At 43.5% G+C, this 15,759-nt stretch overlaps 1 pseudogene; it reads left to right on the plus strand.

The window, feature by feature from the left end:
- LOC102486886 (serine palmitoyltransferase 1-like) overlaps positions 1–4,596 on the plus strand; it is a 21,131-nt pseudogene extending 16,535 nt beyond the window's left edge.
- Positions 4,597–15,759: the final 11,163 nt, after the last annotated feature.

A 15,759-nucleotide genomic window follows, 5' to 3' on the forward strand; every position in this document is an offset into this window, starting at 1 on the left:
AAAGAGTGGCAGCAGACCCCGGTTTAGTAATTTATGAACAACTTGGGGCCCTTCTCCCATCTCACCTCTGCCTGGAGTCCTGGGCAGCTGCCACCTGTGGGGACCACTGCCCAGTGGTCTCTGTCCATGCTGCAGCCCTGTGTCCGGTTCCTCCTCTCAGAAACCTGAGAGCTCCTGGTGCTGGTGGTGGTTGGGAGTCTGCTCCAGGTGTCTGGCTTGAGGGGCACTGCCCAAGTACGTTCCAAGCATCACCATTCGAGCAGCCGTTCATTTCCCTTGGGCTGTGGTGCTCAGCAGGACATTGGGAGATTATACCACCTGGGACCCAGCCACCACATCATGTCTTAGATGCCTCTTTGTGGTGGACTTCCTGATGCTGCTTATAACCAGCTGCATCTGTAGTGAAAATAATTGACAAAAATACTCTACATTTTTTAAGTTTGTGTTAATCTCCCTTTCCCTGGACTCATTGCTGTATGCCACATCTACTATGGACCACTGTCTCACACTCATCCAGTGCAGAATCTGCAGGGAAAATCTCAAACTCAAGAGTGTTCCCCAGATTCATTTCCTTATGCAGATTATAAAGAGTTGTCCCTTTTTCTGATTTGGTGGAACAGTGGTAGCCAGCAGGTTGAAGAGCATGTGAGCCAGGTTGCTGTTGTTTATTTTGCCAAGTTATTTATACAGATTTGGAGAACATCACACTCACATTTCTATGTATGTTTTGCAAGTTTTATAATCCATAGAACTTTTGTTTTAAACAAGTTTTTGCCTTAGGGCATGAGTGTTCTCCAGAGAGAGAGTCACAGTGAGAAAGAAAATGAGAAATCACTCTCCAGGGGGGATGGCCACACCACAGTCCCTTCTCTGAGGATTTTCAGCACACACACATAGGCACCTGCACCCATACCCAGTGTGATTTTCAGGGTCCAGGAATAAAACATGGTTGGCCATGTGAGAGTCCCACAATATAATCACTACGCCATCTGCTGGTCCCTCTGTGGAACTTTTTAAAATGAATAACAAGAAATTATCTTGAAATTTATCTCTACTTTATAATTTTTACTTTTTTGCTCATTAATTTAAACCACATTTCCCTGCCACACATAGACTTCCTCAGTAACACTGCATTTTGAGGGGTTCTTTATGATAAAGGGTGCATGCCAAAGGGACACCGCCCAGCAGGGTGTGTTGTAGTCCTTTTTCCTCCCAGTTCTTCATCCCAGCAGGGTCCATCGGGTTCTTCATTCCATCATGGCACACATCCACGTGCCAGGGTGTTTCAAGTCAACCAGGCTGGAACTCATATCCTGGTTAGACATGTGGGGTCTGTGTTCCACCTAATACACAAGGTTGCCCCCTACATTTTGGTTCTCAGAAGTACTCTTTATTTTCATATAATCTGCTAACTTTTTCAGTATTTTCTACTTGATTACTTCTCTTTCCTCAAAAGTGAATTAAAATACTGTGATTCAGTCCAGGCTTGGATTGGACTACTTTTGTCAGTTTCACTAATTTTGTCAGTTTCCCAAGTGTTGTGATTCTTAGAGATGTTTTCTCTTCCCTTTTCCTGTAGGGTTTGTATGCCCCATATTAATGCTTGTTTAAACAGGAATAAGCAGGGTCTGGCAGGTGGCATGGTAAAGTGCACTGGACTCCCACATAGAGGAATGCGGTTCAAGTTCTGAACCTGGAGGCTTGCTTTCTCATGCGTCCTCCTCTCCCTCTCTGTTCAAATGTTATAAATAAATAAACAAAATTAAATAAAAATAATTCTTATTTTAAAAAATAAAACAAAGCAGGAAGGGGCAGTAGATGTGAGCAGAAGGAATATTCATGAACAAGTGAAATACAGCCTAACCTGACCCCACTACTGAGCAAAGAACTTAAGCTAGGAGGTCTTGTCTGTCAAATTAAGGGACATTTTTCATAGTAATAATTAGTGTCATCACAGGGGTGGAGAGAAAGGATGCTCTCATAATAATGGGGAAAGCTTGTTGGCACCACCTTTCTAGAAAGTAAATGGGCAGGTATATTCAAGGATCTTTATTCATGCCCTTTGACCTACATCTGGGGTGTTATCTTTAGAAAATAACCAGAAGTAGTATCAAAGATGGAAAGTTAGTCGCAATGTGTAAAAAAAGCAAAATGTGGGAAACTATCTAAATCAAACATTAGTGAAATAGATATTAATGACTTATAGTATACCCCCAAGGTAGACTCTCCACTAAAATCTTATTTTAAATAATATCAGATGATGTGGAAATTGTTACAAAATTTTTTAAAATCAAGTCTTAAAGCAAAATCCTGATTTTGAACAAGGTAATGCATAAACACATGTAAATACTAAAAAGACAAAAAATATTACTGTATGTTATAACTAGCTTATTTTTTAATTAATTTATTTTTAACTATTCCATTTCCCAGGATTACTGTATTGAATATTTTAAATCATTAGAAACATACTGGGACAGCACTGTGGCCTAGGGGTTAAATGAGCTGCATCCCACATGGCCAACCATGTGGTTGAAGTTCTGGATCCACTCACTTGAGAAACACACCATACACATGTGTTTTTGTGCCCAAAATTTCCACAAGATGGAGGAGAGAGGATTATGGTGTGACCATGCCCCACTGGGATACTTTTGCCTTCTCCCTCTCCCTCCCTCTCTTTGTCTCTCTGTGTTGTCTGTCTGGTTGTATCTGTCTGTCAAGTGCATGTTTCCACTGGCCGTAAATTTTAACAATAAAAAAAGAAAAATACTTACTCTTTTAAGAGGCAGGAAGAGACAGGATGTCTTGAGGTGAAGGTGGTTGCTCTGTTGTGACTCCTAGCATGTTTCACTAAGTCCATGGCACTGAGTTTTTGAGTTGACACAGAGAGTAAAAGTGGTTGAGCAATATCGGTGAGGTATATTTTTTTATAAGGAGACTTCAAAAAGTTTGTGGAAAAATGGAATTAAAGTACTAGTTTATATTGGTGCATAAAGATTTTTAAATCAATGCATAGCTTTTTCATAACATATGTTTTCTATTAACTGTATGAAGACCCTTTCATATATTTAAACATTTTTTTTTAAGCTATGGGTTCTTAATACCTCTTAAAGGTCAGGCAGATGCAATGCAAAGCAATATGAAGTGATCCCACATGGGAAGGTTCCCAGTTTAAGTCTGGAGACCTCCGTGACTTCACTGGGCACGCACTGACCATGAGCCAGGCCTGGCTGGAGGTTGGGCATGGATCACAAGGTCAGAAACCTTGTTGGAGTGCTGATGCTCTCACTCTCACTCTGTCTCTCTTGCTTATGTAAGAAATAAAGAAGCTTTAAAGCATGTTTGAATACCCTTTAAAGCATTGTTCTGTTATTTGAGTTCCTGGTTCTTCATTGGAGTAAAAGCTTAGATGTGAGAAACCTTCAAGTAGAAAATGAGTGGTGGACTCCCTTTCTGTGTGTTTCTGTCCTTTTTCAGCTCAGCATAGCACAAGCTTGTGTAGTTTTCTGCATTTGAGAGTTCATTTGTGATGTGCTGTAAATGGGCTGTGAGTGTAGGTGTGTGTTATTGGAAAAGGTCCCTCCCCATCACCTTGGAACCTCACTGGACAAGGTTGTAGTTGAGTTTTTCTTGACCATTGGATGGGCTAGTGAGGAATAAGGAAGGAAAGGGGCTTTCTCTGTTTTTTCATAGATGAGAGAGAGCAAGTCCATCTGTTCTGCCTCGTTACTGAAGCGTGCCAGCGTGCACAGGAAGCACAGCAGTGTGGTGAGTCCCTGTGAGCCTCCCAAACATGCCTGTCAGCATCCTGCTGCTGTCCTGCCTTCTGCGCCTCCCCTGCTCTGCACCCTCCTCCACAGTGATGAAGGAAGGTGGTTATGGTCATCATAGTGATTGTTCTTTGAGGTAAACTTTACAGACATCGAAACACACAATCCTAGACTTGCAGTTTCAACCAGTGGCTTATAACCATGTCACCCAGGGGTCTCAGCTTCATCACTATCTCCCCAGAAAGCCTTCCCAGGCCCCTTACAGCCATTCGGGGTTTGAGAGTTTTGCCTGTTTTTAGAGTACCTAAATAGTTTGTGAGTGTGTGAGCTCCCCTAGTTGATGCTGTAAATAGAAAAAACGTGTCTGAGAGAAGAAAGCATTTAAATTTATTCAGACTATTTGAGTGTGTTTGTTTTAAACATGGTAGAGAATGTGTGTGCATGCAAGAGAGGAGGAGCAACCAGGAGAAGCACCCTCAGCAGGGGCTCACTATGCCGGGATCTCTTTGCCCCTGCCCTCCAGTTAGTCGGGATTGTGGGTGTGCAGGCTTCCAGCACACTTTCAGGCTGACCTGGGAATCCAAACCTGTGACATCCTGACAATTATTATCATGAATATATCTCATTAGGTAATGTGCTAGTGAGTGTGTAACAGATTTTGTATTTAGAGTTGTTAACATTAAGATGTCTGTTCTTTTCTCTTTGAAAGAATCCTCGCAAGGCTCGTGTAACACGACGTTTCATTGCAGTAGAAGGATTATATATGAACACTGGAACTATTTGTCCTCTCCCAGAACTGGTAAGCAGCACCCATGCTCAGTCATTGTAGCTGTCGGGGCTTTGCTTGTGACTACTTTCCATTGATAATGTCCCCACTGTTTTGCTTTTGAGGCAGCGTAATCACATTTTGATTATAACAGGAAAGTAAATTAACATCAGATGCCATTGCTGGTGTTAAAAGAAAAATCAACACTTAACTTTTAAAAACCAACTTTATTGAGGTGAAAATGACACATAACAAAAATACCTACCTCAGGTGCACAGTGCAATGGGTTTAGACAGACCTAAAACCCCATTATCACCACCAGTGTCAAGACACAGAACATTTTTCTCTCATCCCTCTTTGTGGTCAGCACCTAGTCCTGGTCCCAGACAGCCTGGGACAGTCTGTTTTTTCTTTCCATAGAGTAGTTTTACCTTTCGTAGAATTTTCATGTAAATGAAAACATATAATGAGTATTTTGTAAAACTCAGCTTCTCATTGTAAAAACAATGCCTTTTTTATTTTGGGAGGGTTTTTGGAAAGATTTTTGCTGTAGGGCATGTGTGCTCACCAGAGAGACAGACAGACAGAACAGGAGAAATCACTCCTCAGGGAGATGGCTATGCTACAATCCCTTCTCCATTTTCCTCTCAGGATTTTGGGCATGCATACACTTGCATCCAGAGTGACTTTTAAGCCACTGAGTTCAGGACTTGAAACACGGTTGACTGTGTGGGAGACCAGTGACATAACTATTACACTATCTGCTTGTCCTGAAACAATGCCATTTTTAGAGAGCATAACCACTAGGATTTACTTCATTCACATTCCACAGCATCAGTAGTTGTGAGGTGTATGTCAGTGGGATTTGATACATTCAGCATATTGCACAGCCAACACCTCCACTAGTTCCTAAACCTTCACTCCAAAGTAGACCCCCTTCCCAGAGAGCAGCCCTCCTCTCCCCCTCTTCCCGTTTTCCCTCTCTCTAAGTTCCTGGCAACTACCAATCTCTCTGTGGACATACCAGTTCTGGATTGTTCCTATAAATGCATCATATACTCTGTGATGTTTTACATCTGGCCTTACTCCGTGTAATGTTTTTAAAGCTCATCAACATCATACCATGTATCAGTACTTCATTCTTTAATGTTAAATAATATTCCATTCTGTGGATATACCACATGTTGTTTATGTCTTTTCTCAGTGATGGCTTATTTGGTGGGTTTGTTTCACCTTTTCGCTGTTATGAATAGTGCTGCTTTGCATGTTTGTGTTCAAATATTTATTTGAATCCCTGTTTTAATTACTTTAAGTATATACCTAACCGTGGAATTGCTAAGTTATGGGGTAACTGTAGGTTTAATTTACTGAGGAGCTGCAGTACTGTTTTCCACCATTTTACATTTCCATCAGCTATACACAAGGGTTCCAGTTTCTGCACATTGTCACCAACATATGTTATATTTCCTCAGGGTTTTTAAATATGTTTTAGACATCCTAGTGAGAGTGAAAGTGATATTTCAGAGGTTTTGCTTTGCATCTCCCATGTGACTGATGATGTTGATCTTCATTCCATGTGCTTATGACCATTTGTATATCTTGGAGAAATGTTTATTCAAGTGCTTTGTCTATTTTTAATTAATTGGTTTGTCCTTTGGCATTCAGTTATAAATGTTCTTTATATTTAAGATTCTGGAATTTTATCAGATGTTCCATTTACAGATATTTCCTCTGATTATATGAGGTTTTGTTTTACTTCTTTGATAGTATCCTTTGATTCACAAAAATTTTTAATTTTGATAAAGTCCACTCTATTTGCATGTACATTTGTGTCCAATCTAAAAATCTTTGCTAAATCCTAGGTTATAATGATTTATTCTTTTGTTTACTTCTAAGAGTTTGTGATTTTTCACTTTTACATTAGATCTGTTTCATTTTGACTTAATTTTATGTGTAAGTGGAGGCATAGGGGTTCATCTTCATTCTTTTGTGCGTAGTTATCTAAATTGTCCCAGCATCATATTTGACTGTAGGTGTATGGCTTTGTTTCTGGACTCTATTCAATTTCATTTTTCTCTGTGTGTCTTTATGGCAGTACCACACTGTCTGGGGGTGATTTTGTGTTTTCTGTCTTTCTGCCTCTCTCTGTCTCACTGGCAAGTGCACATGCCCTATATCAAAAGTCTCTCAAAAAAATAATAAGAGAATTGTGGCAACTGGGGCTGGCAGGTGACAGTTCGAGTCCCAAACCTTGCAGCTTGTTCTCTTTTTCTCTGGTTAAATTAAAACATAATAATAATAATAAATTAAATTAAATAATTCTTTAAATTAAAAAATAAGCAATTATGGCATCTGATTTCCATAAAACTGTTAACTCATCCATGAGTACATGGAGGTGGTAGACTAGTTAAGTGGTGAAGTGTTTCATTAGTCATTTCCCACCAGTAAAAATTTAAATCACCTGAAGGATTGATAGTTGATATTGTTTTTTGTTTTTTGGTTTCTTTTAAAGTATTATTTTTATTTAACTTTATTTATACTACTTATTTATGTTTTAAATTGACCAGGTAGGGATAAAGTGAGAGAGAGAGCAAGCCAGCCACCAGGTCCAGCACTCAAACAGCAGTCGACCATGTGGGAGTCCAGTGACCTTAACCATCACACTACCTGCTGGCCCCTTTAGTTGATATTGTTTTAAATATAGGGATTCTGTGTCAGATTTTATTTTTTAATGTAATTATTCCTAAGGAAGTTTTTCTTTTCCTTTTTTTAAAGAATTATTTAACTTTATTTGTTTACTTATTATTTGTTTTAAATTTAACCAAAGACTGACAGAGTGAGAGTAGGGGTAGGAAGCAAGAAAGCAAGCCACCAAGTCCAGGACTCAAACCAGGTCAGCCATATGGGAGTTCAGCACCCTTAACCACCACACCACCTGCCAGCCCAAAGATTTTTTTTTTATAAAGAATTATTTTATTACCAATATTATTTTAATTTCCTATAAGGCATGTGCACTCACCAGAGAGAGACAGAGAAGGAAAGTGAAAAAGGGAGCCTCTCAGTAGGAGGCTCAAACCATGGTTGGTCATGTGGGAGTTCAGAGCCTTATGCACCATGCCACCTGCTGGCCACTCCCAAGGAGGTTTTAAAGACTGAAGGTTTTTTTGCTTGAAGAAGATATTGGCAACTGTTAGAAATAGGAAAAAGAAAGGGCTGGCAGGTGGTGTGGTGGTTAAGGTGCTGGACCTCCCACCAGGCTGACCAGTTCAACCCCTGGACCTGGCGGCTTGCTTTCTCACTCCCTCTCTCTCTGTGTATCTCTCTGGCCAAATTTTAATAACAAATAAATAAATAAATACCAAATAATTCTTTATAAAAAGAAAATGAATGAAGAGAAACAAAGGGAGCTTTGTTTGTTCTGTCATACAGTGTGTGCTCTCACTGGAGAGGAGAGAGACAGAGACAATGAGGGGGAAAGTGAGAAATCATCACCCCCTTGGGTCGGATGGCCACACCACAATCCCTTCTCCTCCATTTTTCTCCTGGGATTTTAGGCACACATGCACACACACCCAATGTGATTTTCAAACTGCCAGGTTCAGGACTTAAACCATGGTTGACCGTATCGTAGTCTAGGGCCTTAACCACCACACCATTTGTTGGTCCCAATCCTCTAATTTTTAATGAGCAGACCCTTTTTACATGCACTCTTCTAAAGAGTTACAGATATTAAGTAATTTAATCTTCATATGCCTAGGCTAGGAGTATCCCATTTTCAGATGGAGAAACAGTCAAGGAAAAGCAAATGAATTGATCCAGAGTTCACAGCTGGCCAGTGGCAGAGCTGGGATTGGACTCAGAGCAGTGTATATTCAAATACAGTTTTATAAGGAATTAAATAAAACTACAAATGAATCCCACATCTCGGTATCAGGAGAGCATCTATGTTGGGAACTGAAGGGTATCTGGGCACTGGGCATGGAGCACACAAGGAAAAAGCCAGAAGTAATGTGGGGCTGCTCATGTGAGGCAGGGTCTGGGGTTCTGGGGCCTTGGGGCAGCTATGCCTGCAGATGTGACTTTTTTACAGGGGCCTGTGAAATCCCCATGCCCTTCCAGCACCTCTTTGTATGTCCCACCTGCATATGGTTTTGTCCCTTATGCTGATCTGCAAGGCTCAGGTTAGCTCTAGAAGAATATATAGCTTCCTCTATAAACAGGGCCATGTACTGGCAAAATGCACATACATTTGCAAGGGGAAGGCTCCAACATTAATAATTATACCGAGATAGCAAGACATGCACAAGGAGCAAGGGGTCACGCCCCTTGTAAATAGCACCTGGGATTAAATATGGCCAGGAGCTGCTGCTTGTGGGACCCAGGTGAAAGACATTGAGGGGCAAAATCACCAGCCAATGGGCAGAGGCCTTGGCACCTGGAAGAGAATTAAAAGGACCCTCTCCAGCCTCTGTCTCGGTCTTTGCTCCAACCTGTTATGCAAAGATACTGTCTTTCTTTACTCTGAATAAGCCAGCTTTACAGAGGGGTGGGAAGAAGCTTACTAGACTGTCTTTTGAGATGTTCCAACATTTAGGCAAGTTAAGAAGTTGTCATGTTTTCTGACCAGAATAGGGGAAGAGAGCAATGCTGATGTAGCTTTAAGTTAAAGATGACCAGGAGGGAGGCCTCTCCTCTATAGAGGACTAACTGGGTGCTGGCACCCTGAAAAGCTTTTATTTCTCTCCCAGCCAGCAAACTGAGGGCAGAGGATGGAAGGAAAGTGAAATATAAAGGGAATGGGGCTCTCCATCCTGAAGTTTTCTGTTAAAACTCATTCTTAAGCCTTCCTAAAGCTTTCAAGATTGTTTTTTCCTCTCCTGCCTCTCAGAGCTCTCCTCCAAAAGCCCCAACCCTGGAGGGAGCCCCATGCCCTGACCTGCTTTAGGTTCCACATGGGACTTCTGGACCCACAGGGAGAGATGTGGGCTGTCTGGCAGCAGGTCCCTCACTGTGTGACCCTGTGGGACACCCCAACTCTTCCAGCCCAGTCCCAGGAGACCCAGGACTCACTTCACAGGGCTGTATGCAGTCTCGAAAGGACACTGAGCTTGGAGAACTCACTTGGAGGAGGGCGGGAGCAGACAGGAAAGAATGCCAATCCCAAGTCCTAACTGCTGTCAGCGGATCCTGGAAGGGCTTTAAATAAACTGGGCTCTTTCCTCATGGTGGGGGTCAGGGATCAGGGGGTCTAGTAGCTGTTGTAACCCCGCGAGCCCCTTTGTGAGGTACTTCTTTTCTTTTTTCACCTTCCCCTCATAATGAAAGCCTAATACCTGGGAAGAAGCAGTGAGGGGTGTGTGCTGGGCACAGCTGAATCCTCAACTCTGAGCCAGTAGAATGAGGGGCTGGATTACATGTGCAGGCCCTGGGGTCAGGCTCCCTGAGACCCAATCTTGTCCTTTCCTAAGAACTTTAGGCAAGTTTTTCCTTTTCCTGTTACTAAGACGTGTATGTAGTAGTTACAGGCCTAAGTCTACTAAGTGACTTTGTAATATAAGTAAATCTGCGTACTAGGCAGGGCTAGAAGAAAAATTCCCACAAAGGGCTAACTTGAGAAAATGGCTTTCTGGGGAGCAGAGCCTGGGGCTGGAAAGTGGCTCTCACTCCCTTCAGGCCTACGATCTCAGCACCAGCTACTGACCTGGGTCCCAAGCATCATACAGCTATTTGATCTTTAAACTCCACTCCTTATGTGACAGACAGGGGTACCCAATGGCTAGGTCTCCCCGTTGAGCTGAACATTCTCCACAACGTGCTCTGTAAACCACACGGAGACTATGACCACCTGGGCTCAGTAGAAATTTGACTGTCTTGCCAAAGACAAGAGCTAGTTTGGGAACAGCCTGCTGTCTGAACGATCTTGTTATTCCCTGAACTGTGAATAGGTGAGTTTAGAGACTCGGGCAAAGTTCTGTCTCTAGTCCAGAGGATTTCTCTACTAGTTGGTTAACAATCAAGTGTTGGAACTACCCCATGCTCTGAAAGAACCAGCTGCAGCTGGGAGCTCTATTTGCACTGCAGTGCAAAATGCACAGGTGAAGTGAGACTTTAAGGACTGACTGCAGATGGAGTTAGTTAATCCTCCAGTGTTCCTGGCTCCTGAGCTTATTCTCTGCAGTCTTCCTGCCTTAACTGCTCTTCCCACCCCCTAGCTTAGGCCCTCTGATAGACTTCTCTCTGAATTGGTGCCTTGCGAGCACATGCAGCAGTGACCTAACAGATAAGGGTGTGCCAATGTGCCACCAACATAGCCGTGACCCACTCCGTGTTCGTGCAGGACTCAGCTGCATGACCCAGTGTCTCCTGATCATCTCCACTAGCTGATGTGGGTGGGTCCTCGTGAGCTCCTACGTGGGTTGTCCATCTCTGTGATAGACACAAAGTTTTCCCCAACCACAGCTCTTAAAATGGGGCCTAGATTTTCCTATGCTGAATAGGAACTGCAAGACTGGCCAGTATGGACAAGCTGCTAGCCTGGGCATTGAAGTGTGGGGCTGGGCTCACAAGCCCTATCAGAAGGCATGCCTTCCTGACCAAGGCTGATGGGAGACTGGGTGTCTGGGACATGTGTGTGCATGCCAGGGATGGGGACACAAACCCATGGCAAGGGAAGGGTCTCTGACAACTTCTGCAAAACAAGTTTCCTTAAAAGAAATTGTAACACTCCCCCTATACACATTTTTCTCTTACAAAAATTATGGCAAAAAGAAGCTACAGGTTTTTTTTCTTTTTTTGAAGAGATTTTTGTGATAGGGTGTGTGTGCTCGCCAGACAGAGAGAGACAGAGACAGAAAGCGAGAAATCACCCCCCAGAGGGGATGGCCATGCCTCAATCCATTCTCCTCCATTCTCCTCTCGGGATCTTGGGCATGCACACACACATGCCCGGCATGAGTTTTAAGCCACCAAGTCCAGGATGCAAACTGCGGTCGACTACATGGGAGTCCAGCAACATAGCCATTACGTTAACTGTTGAGCTCCTCTGAGGAAATTTCTCGCAGCCTTCGTTACTGGAGAAATATGCATCTATTCCTATCAGCCAAGTGTTGAGTTCTTGCTAATGGACCCCTGGAGCTGCTTCCCTGTCAGTGTGGCCTTTTTATTGTCCCAATCCTCAATTTCTCGCATAATCCCACTGCCCTATTAATGCCTGTCAGCTTTCTCTGTTGCCTACAGAACAGTCTACAAAAATCCTGCATGTGATTTTATAAAAGTTCTATATTAACCTCTTGGGCAGAGGTTCAGATGACTTCTTTATATGAGGCCTGCCCCTATGAGGTCAATCCTATTTTCCTCTGGACTAAATCATGGCTCTTGTAATATTTGTCATCTTTGTAGTACACATGCCCTGTGTATTTCATGTTTTCCAGTTCCCTTGAATAGTGGAGCCTAAAATGGGTGTTGGAGCACAGTCAGGTAGCTTGTTAGACTGCCTTAAAGCCTAGGAGAGGGTCCCTAATATTAAAGGGTGTTCCACTGCAGTTGTCTCTGATCAACTAGAATGATCTACCTGGGTCTCCTGGGAAGTAGACAAAAGTTTTAGAACAGTACTCCTGAAATTCACCTGTAAGCAAATAGAACCCACTAAGGTCACCTGGGAAGCATGCAAATACCTTGAACTATGGTTTCTTTGAGCAACTAGAATCATCTACTAGGGTCACTGGGGAAGCAAGAAAATGCCTTGTAGCCCCCTCTATCCAGGGTCTGAGAAGTGGAGCCATCCATTCTGTGCTTCCCATCTTCATTGGCCAAAGGTTGAATCTGAGGTGGTGTCTTGACACTTACAAGCCTCCCACGTGCATCCATGCTGTGATGTCACTCAAGGCAAAAAGCAAGATGGAGTCAAGATGCTGTCTGTCTAGAACTACCTGCCATAGTGGACATGGGAGGGCCAAGAGTGAGCACCCTGGGTGTCACACATCAGCTGCACATGCTGCTTGGCAGGTGGCTAATCTTCTCCCCTGACTGTACTGTGAGTCCCTAAGAGCAGACACTGCCCCACCAGTGCATGCAAACCATAGACAATAGCTGTACCTGCCTGCTATGCCATGAGTTATGGCCTAGAAGTGACTAGGAGTGGGCAGAGTGGGGCCTGGACTGACAAGAGGATGTCTCTTCCTGACCAGGGTGACAGGGAAGTCAAGTGACTGGGGTAAGGGCCTCTGATGTAGTGCTAGCAGAAGGACAAGGTGATGGATTTTGAAGCCCACATAGCTTTGTTCTTGCTACAATTCAGATCTGCTTTCTAGCAGATTCTAACTGCTGTCCCTCCTCTTCCCTTCCTGGAAGGTCTATGGTCATAGTAATCCACCTGTGACCTTCAGATACCAGCGCTCCCTAGAGTCCCAACTCTAGTCAATTGTTGACCTGGTGGTTAACATAGACAGGACTACTGGCCAGCTCTGTCTCCAGTACACTGGAAAGACATGGCAGTCAGTCCTGGCTACAGCTGACTGGCTGAGGGTGGATGCATGACTTGCATAGCCAAGGTCATGCAATAATGGAGGGCATGGTGTGTGTGAATAATACCTGGCCAGATGGCTCTCCCTCTTTGTAGTTCTGATCTGGGATCTGGAAACTACTTAGTTTGAACACTTGGCGTTGGAGTGGAAAGATCACATAGATGAAGTTGTGGTAGTGTCCGGGCTGCAGTTACAGGGGAACTTTCTGCTACTTTGAGGAACAAGTGGGCATGCAGGAAGTACCCAAATGGAGACTTCAGGAAGTGAGCAGCATACCTGAGCAAAAGCTTCCGAAATATAGGTAGCCCTGAGAACCAGAACAGTCTTTAAGAACTCTGAAGTAGGAAGGCAGGCAGTGCTGGGAAGTGAGGTGCTGAGTTGGCTCCACTAGTTACGTTTGGATACTTGGCCTGATGTGAACATGATTTGAACACTTGGCCAGTATGACTGACTGATGCTCAGCTGTGACTAGCTACAGCTCGGCTATTTGTTACAAAAGTGTGCTTCCTGTTAGGTGGCATTTTATTGCATAAGGACTCCAACAGGCATTCTAGATCAAAACTGAATTGAACAAATCAGGTGGTACCCAGGAATATGTGACCCATAATACAAGCTTGCGTTATATTACCAGAGTTTTTAAGTAGCCTTGAAAACAAAAACCCAAGTGCTATGCTTAGGATGGATGTAAAGCAGAGACATGAGTGAAAAAATGACCTGATCTCTTTGCCAACAGGTGCTCATCCTACCAGCAATGCAACTGCTACCAAACGTCTACCAAAAAACTTCCTAGCTGCTCTGATGTGTACCATTTAGATGGTTCTTAACCTTGACTCAGAAATTATCCAACCCTGCTGCAAACTTGTTGCCTACCTGAGAGTTCTAATCCTTCTGGGATGAAAAACTTTGGAGAATTGCATATCTCCATGTGATAATACTCTAATCGTCCCATATAACGCATGCCCACATCTAACTCCAGTAAGGTTTGCTGTAACTTTAGATCTGGTGACCAGGACAGGGCTGATGTTACTGAAGTTATTTCTGACTGCCTCTTCCAAGGCCCTTAGACTAGAATAGCCAGTGCAAAGGTACTGAGGCATGAATAAGCTTGGGACAGTTGTAAGGGATAATGACGAGCACGGTGAGCACCTGGGAGCTATATGGTTGGACAATGAGGGCAGAGGTGGGCTAGTTGCTGTAGGATTTGGTTAAAGAACAATCTGACCTTCATCCCAAAGGTGTGTGCTGAGTCTCAATTACTGGAAGGTACTGATGTATGCATCACAAGGAGCAAGAACTTATAGCAGAAGCTACCCTAGTCATCCAGGTTAAGCAATGAAACCTAGATCAGAATGGTGGTAATGAAGATGGCAAGGTGAAAATGGATCAAGACCTCTTAAGATGGAACCAGATCATCTAAAGTCAGATGTTGGCTATGAAGGGTGGCCTCCTTAACGAAAATAAGGAAGCTTAGGGTGGTGCAATGTTAAGTACAAGCTGTGGAGCACTTGAGATGCTAGTAGAGCTAGGCTTGTAACTATTTGATACAAGTCTAAGAGCTCAAGATGAAACATCTTGCTTACTGTATAAGGCAGAGGAATGAGTGCCTGGGGTCCTATGTTTTTAGAATTTTACTATGGGGTGCATGTGCTTGGAAAGAGACAAGTGAGAAATCGCCCCCCAGGGGGTGATGACCATGCTACAATCCTCTCTGCATTCTTGGAATTTGGGATACCCATGCATTTGTGCCCAGCAGGAGTTTCAACCCTCCAGGTCCAGGACTCAAACTGCAGTGAACTATGTTGAGAGTCCAGTGCCTTAACCACTATGCCACTTGTTGACTCTGTGTGGGGTCCTATACGTACCATGAGGTTTCAGTAGTGCTGTGGCTCATTGCAGAACAAGCAGGGTCACTAAGTGAAAAGTGAAAGAAAATCCAATGACCATTAACCTTACCCCCTGAGCAAAGAGCTTGATGAACAAGGGCCTTTAACACAAAGCTAGCTCCCATGACCATTAAACATGGAGTCAAACTAGAGTCCAACTCCAGAAAGTCATTCTGATACAAAAACGAGCAGAGTGGAAGTAGGGATAAGGTCCAAGCAGTGTGGGCTCTGGTGTGCTCCACCTACCATTCTGTTTTCCAAATGCTCTCAATGAAGGGATTACTTACAGCATTCTAAAAATAATATCAACCCTTGTCCTGGGCAGAGAAGTCCAAAATGCTTCGCTGGTCATGGCAGGCTGACAGTTGCCTCTGGGTATGTGAGTCATCATCTACGCCATAAAAATAATGTCTTTCCCAAAACTTGAAGTTGCCTGAGTTAGTTAACGAGCTTCAACTGCTTTGGCCACTTTCTAATCATTCTTGGGAACAGTTGTTGGAAACTTCCCCTTCAAGTCCCTCTTTCTAGTAGTTGCAGCACTGGAAGGGTCCTTTAGCTTACCTAGACCTCCTCGCCCCTTGGACAAACAAGAAAAACTGAGGCCTATCTGGGCAAACATCGAGGTCTGAGGTGGAACTGCAGCTCCAGATGCTGACTCAAGTCAGCCCTGGTTTCCCCTGAAGATTGAGGTCCTCCCCCTTCCCTTTGTTAATCATCTTTGCCTGAGAGTGCTCTGAAGAAACATCGGCACTAATTGATTCATTGATGCCTTGAGTAACTCTACTCCCTTTGGAGATAAATAATGCATGCCCTGAATGCCG

Source organism: Tupaia chinensis, unplaced genomic scaffold (genome assembly GCF_000334495.1).
Source record: "Tupaia chinensis unplaced genomic scaffold, TupChi_1.0 Scaffold000409_1, whole genome shotgun sequence".
In the NCBI taxonomy this organism is placed as follows: domain Eukaryota; kingdom Metazoa; phylum Chordata; class Mammalia; order Scandentia; family Tupaiidae; genus Tupaia; species Tupaia belangeri.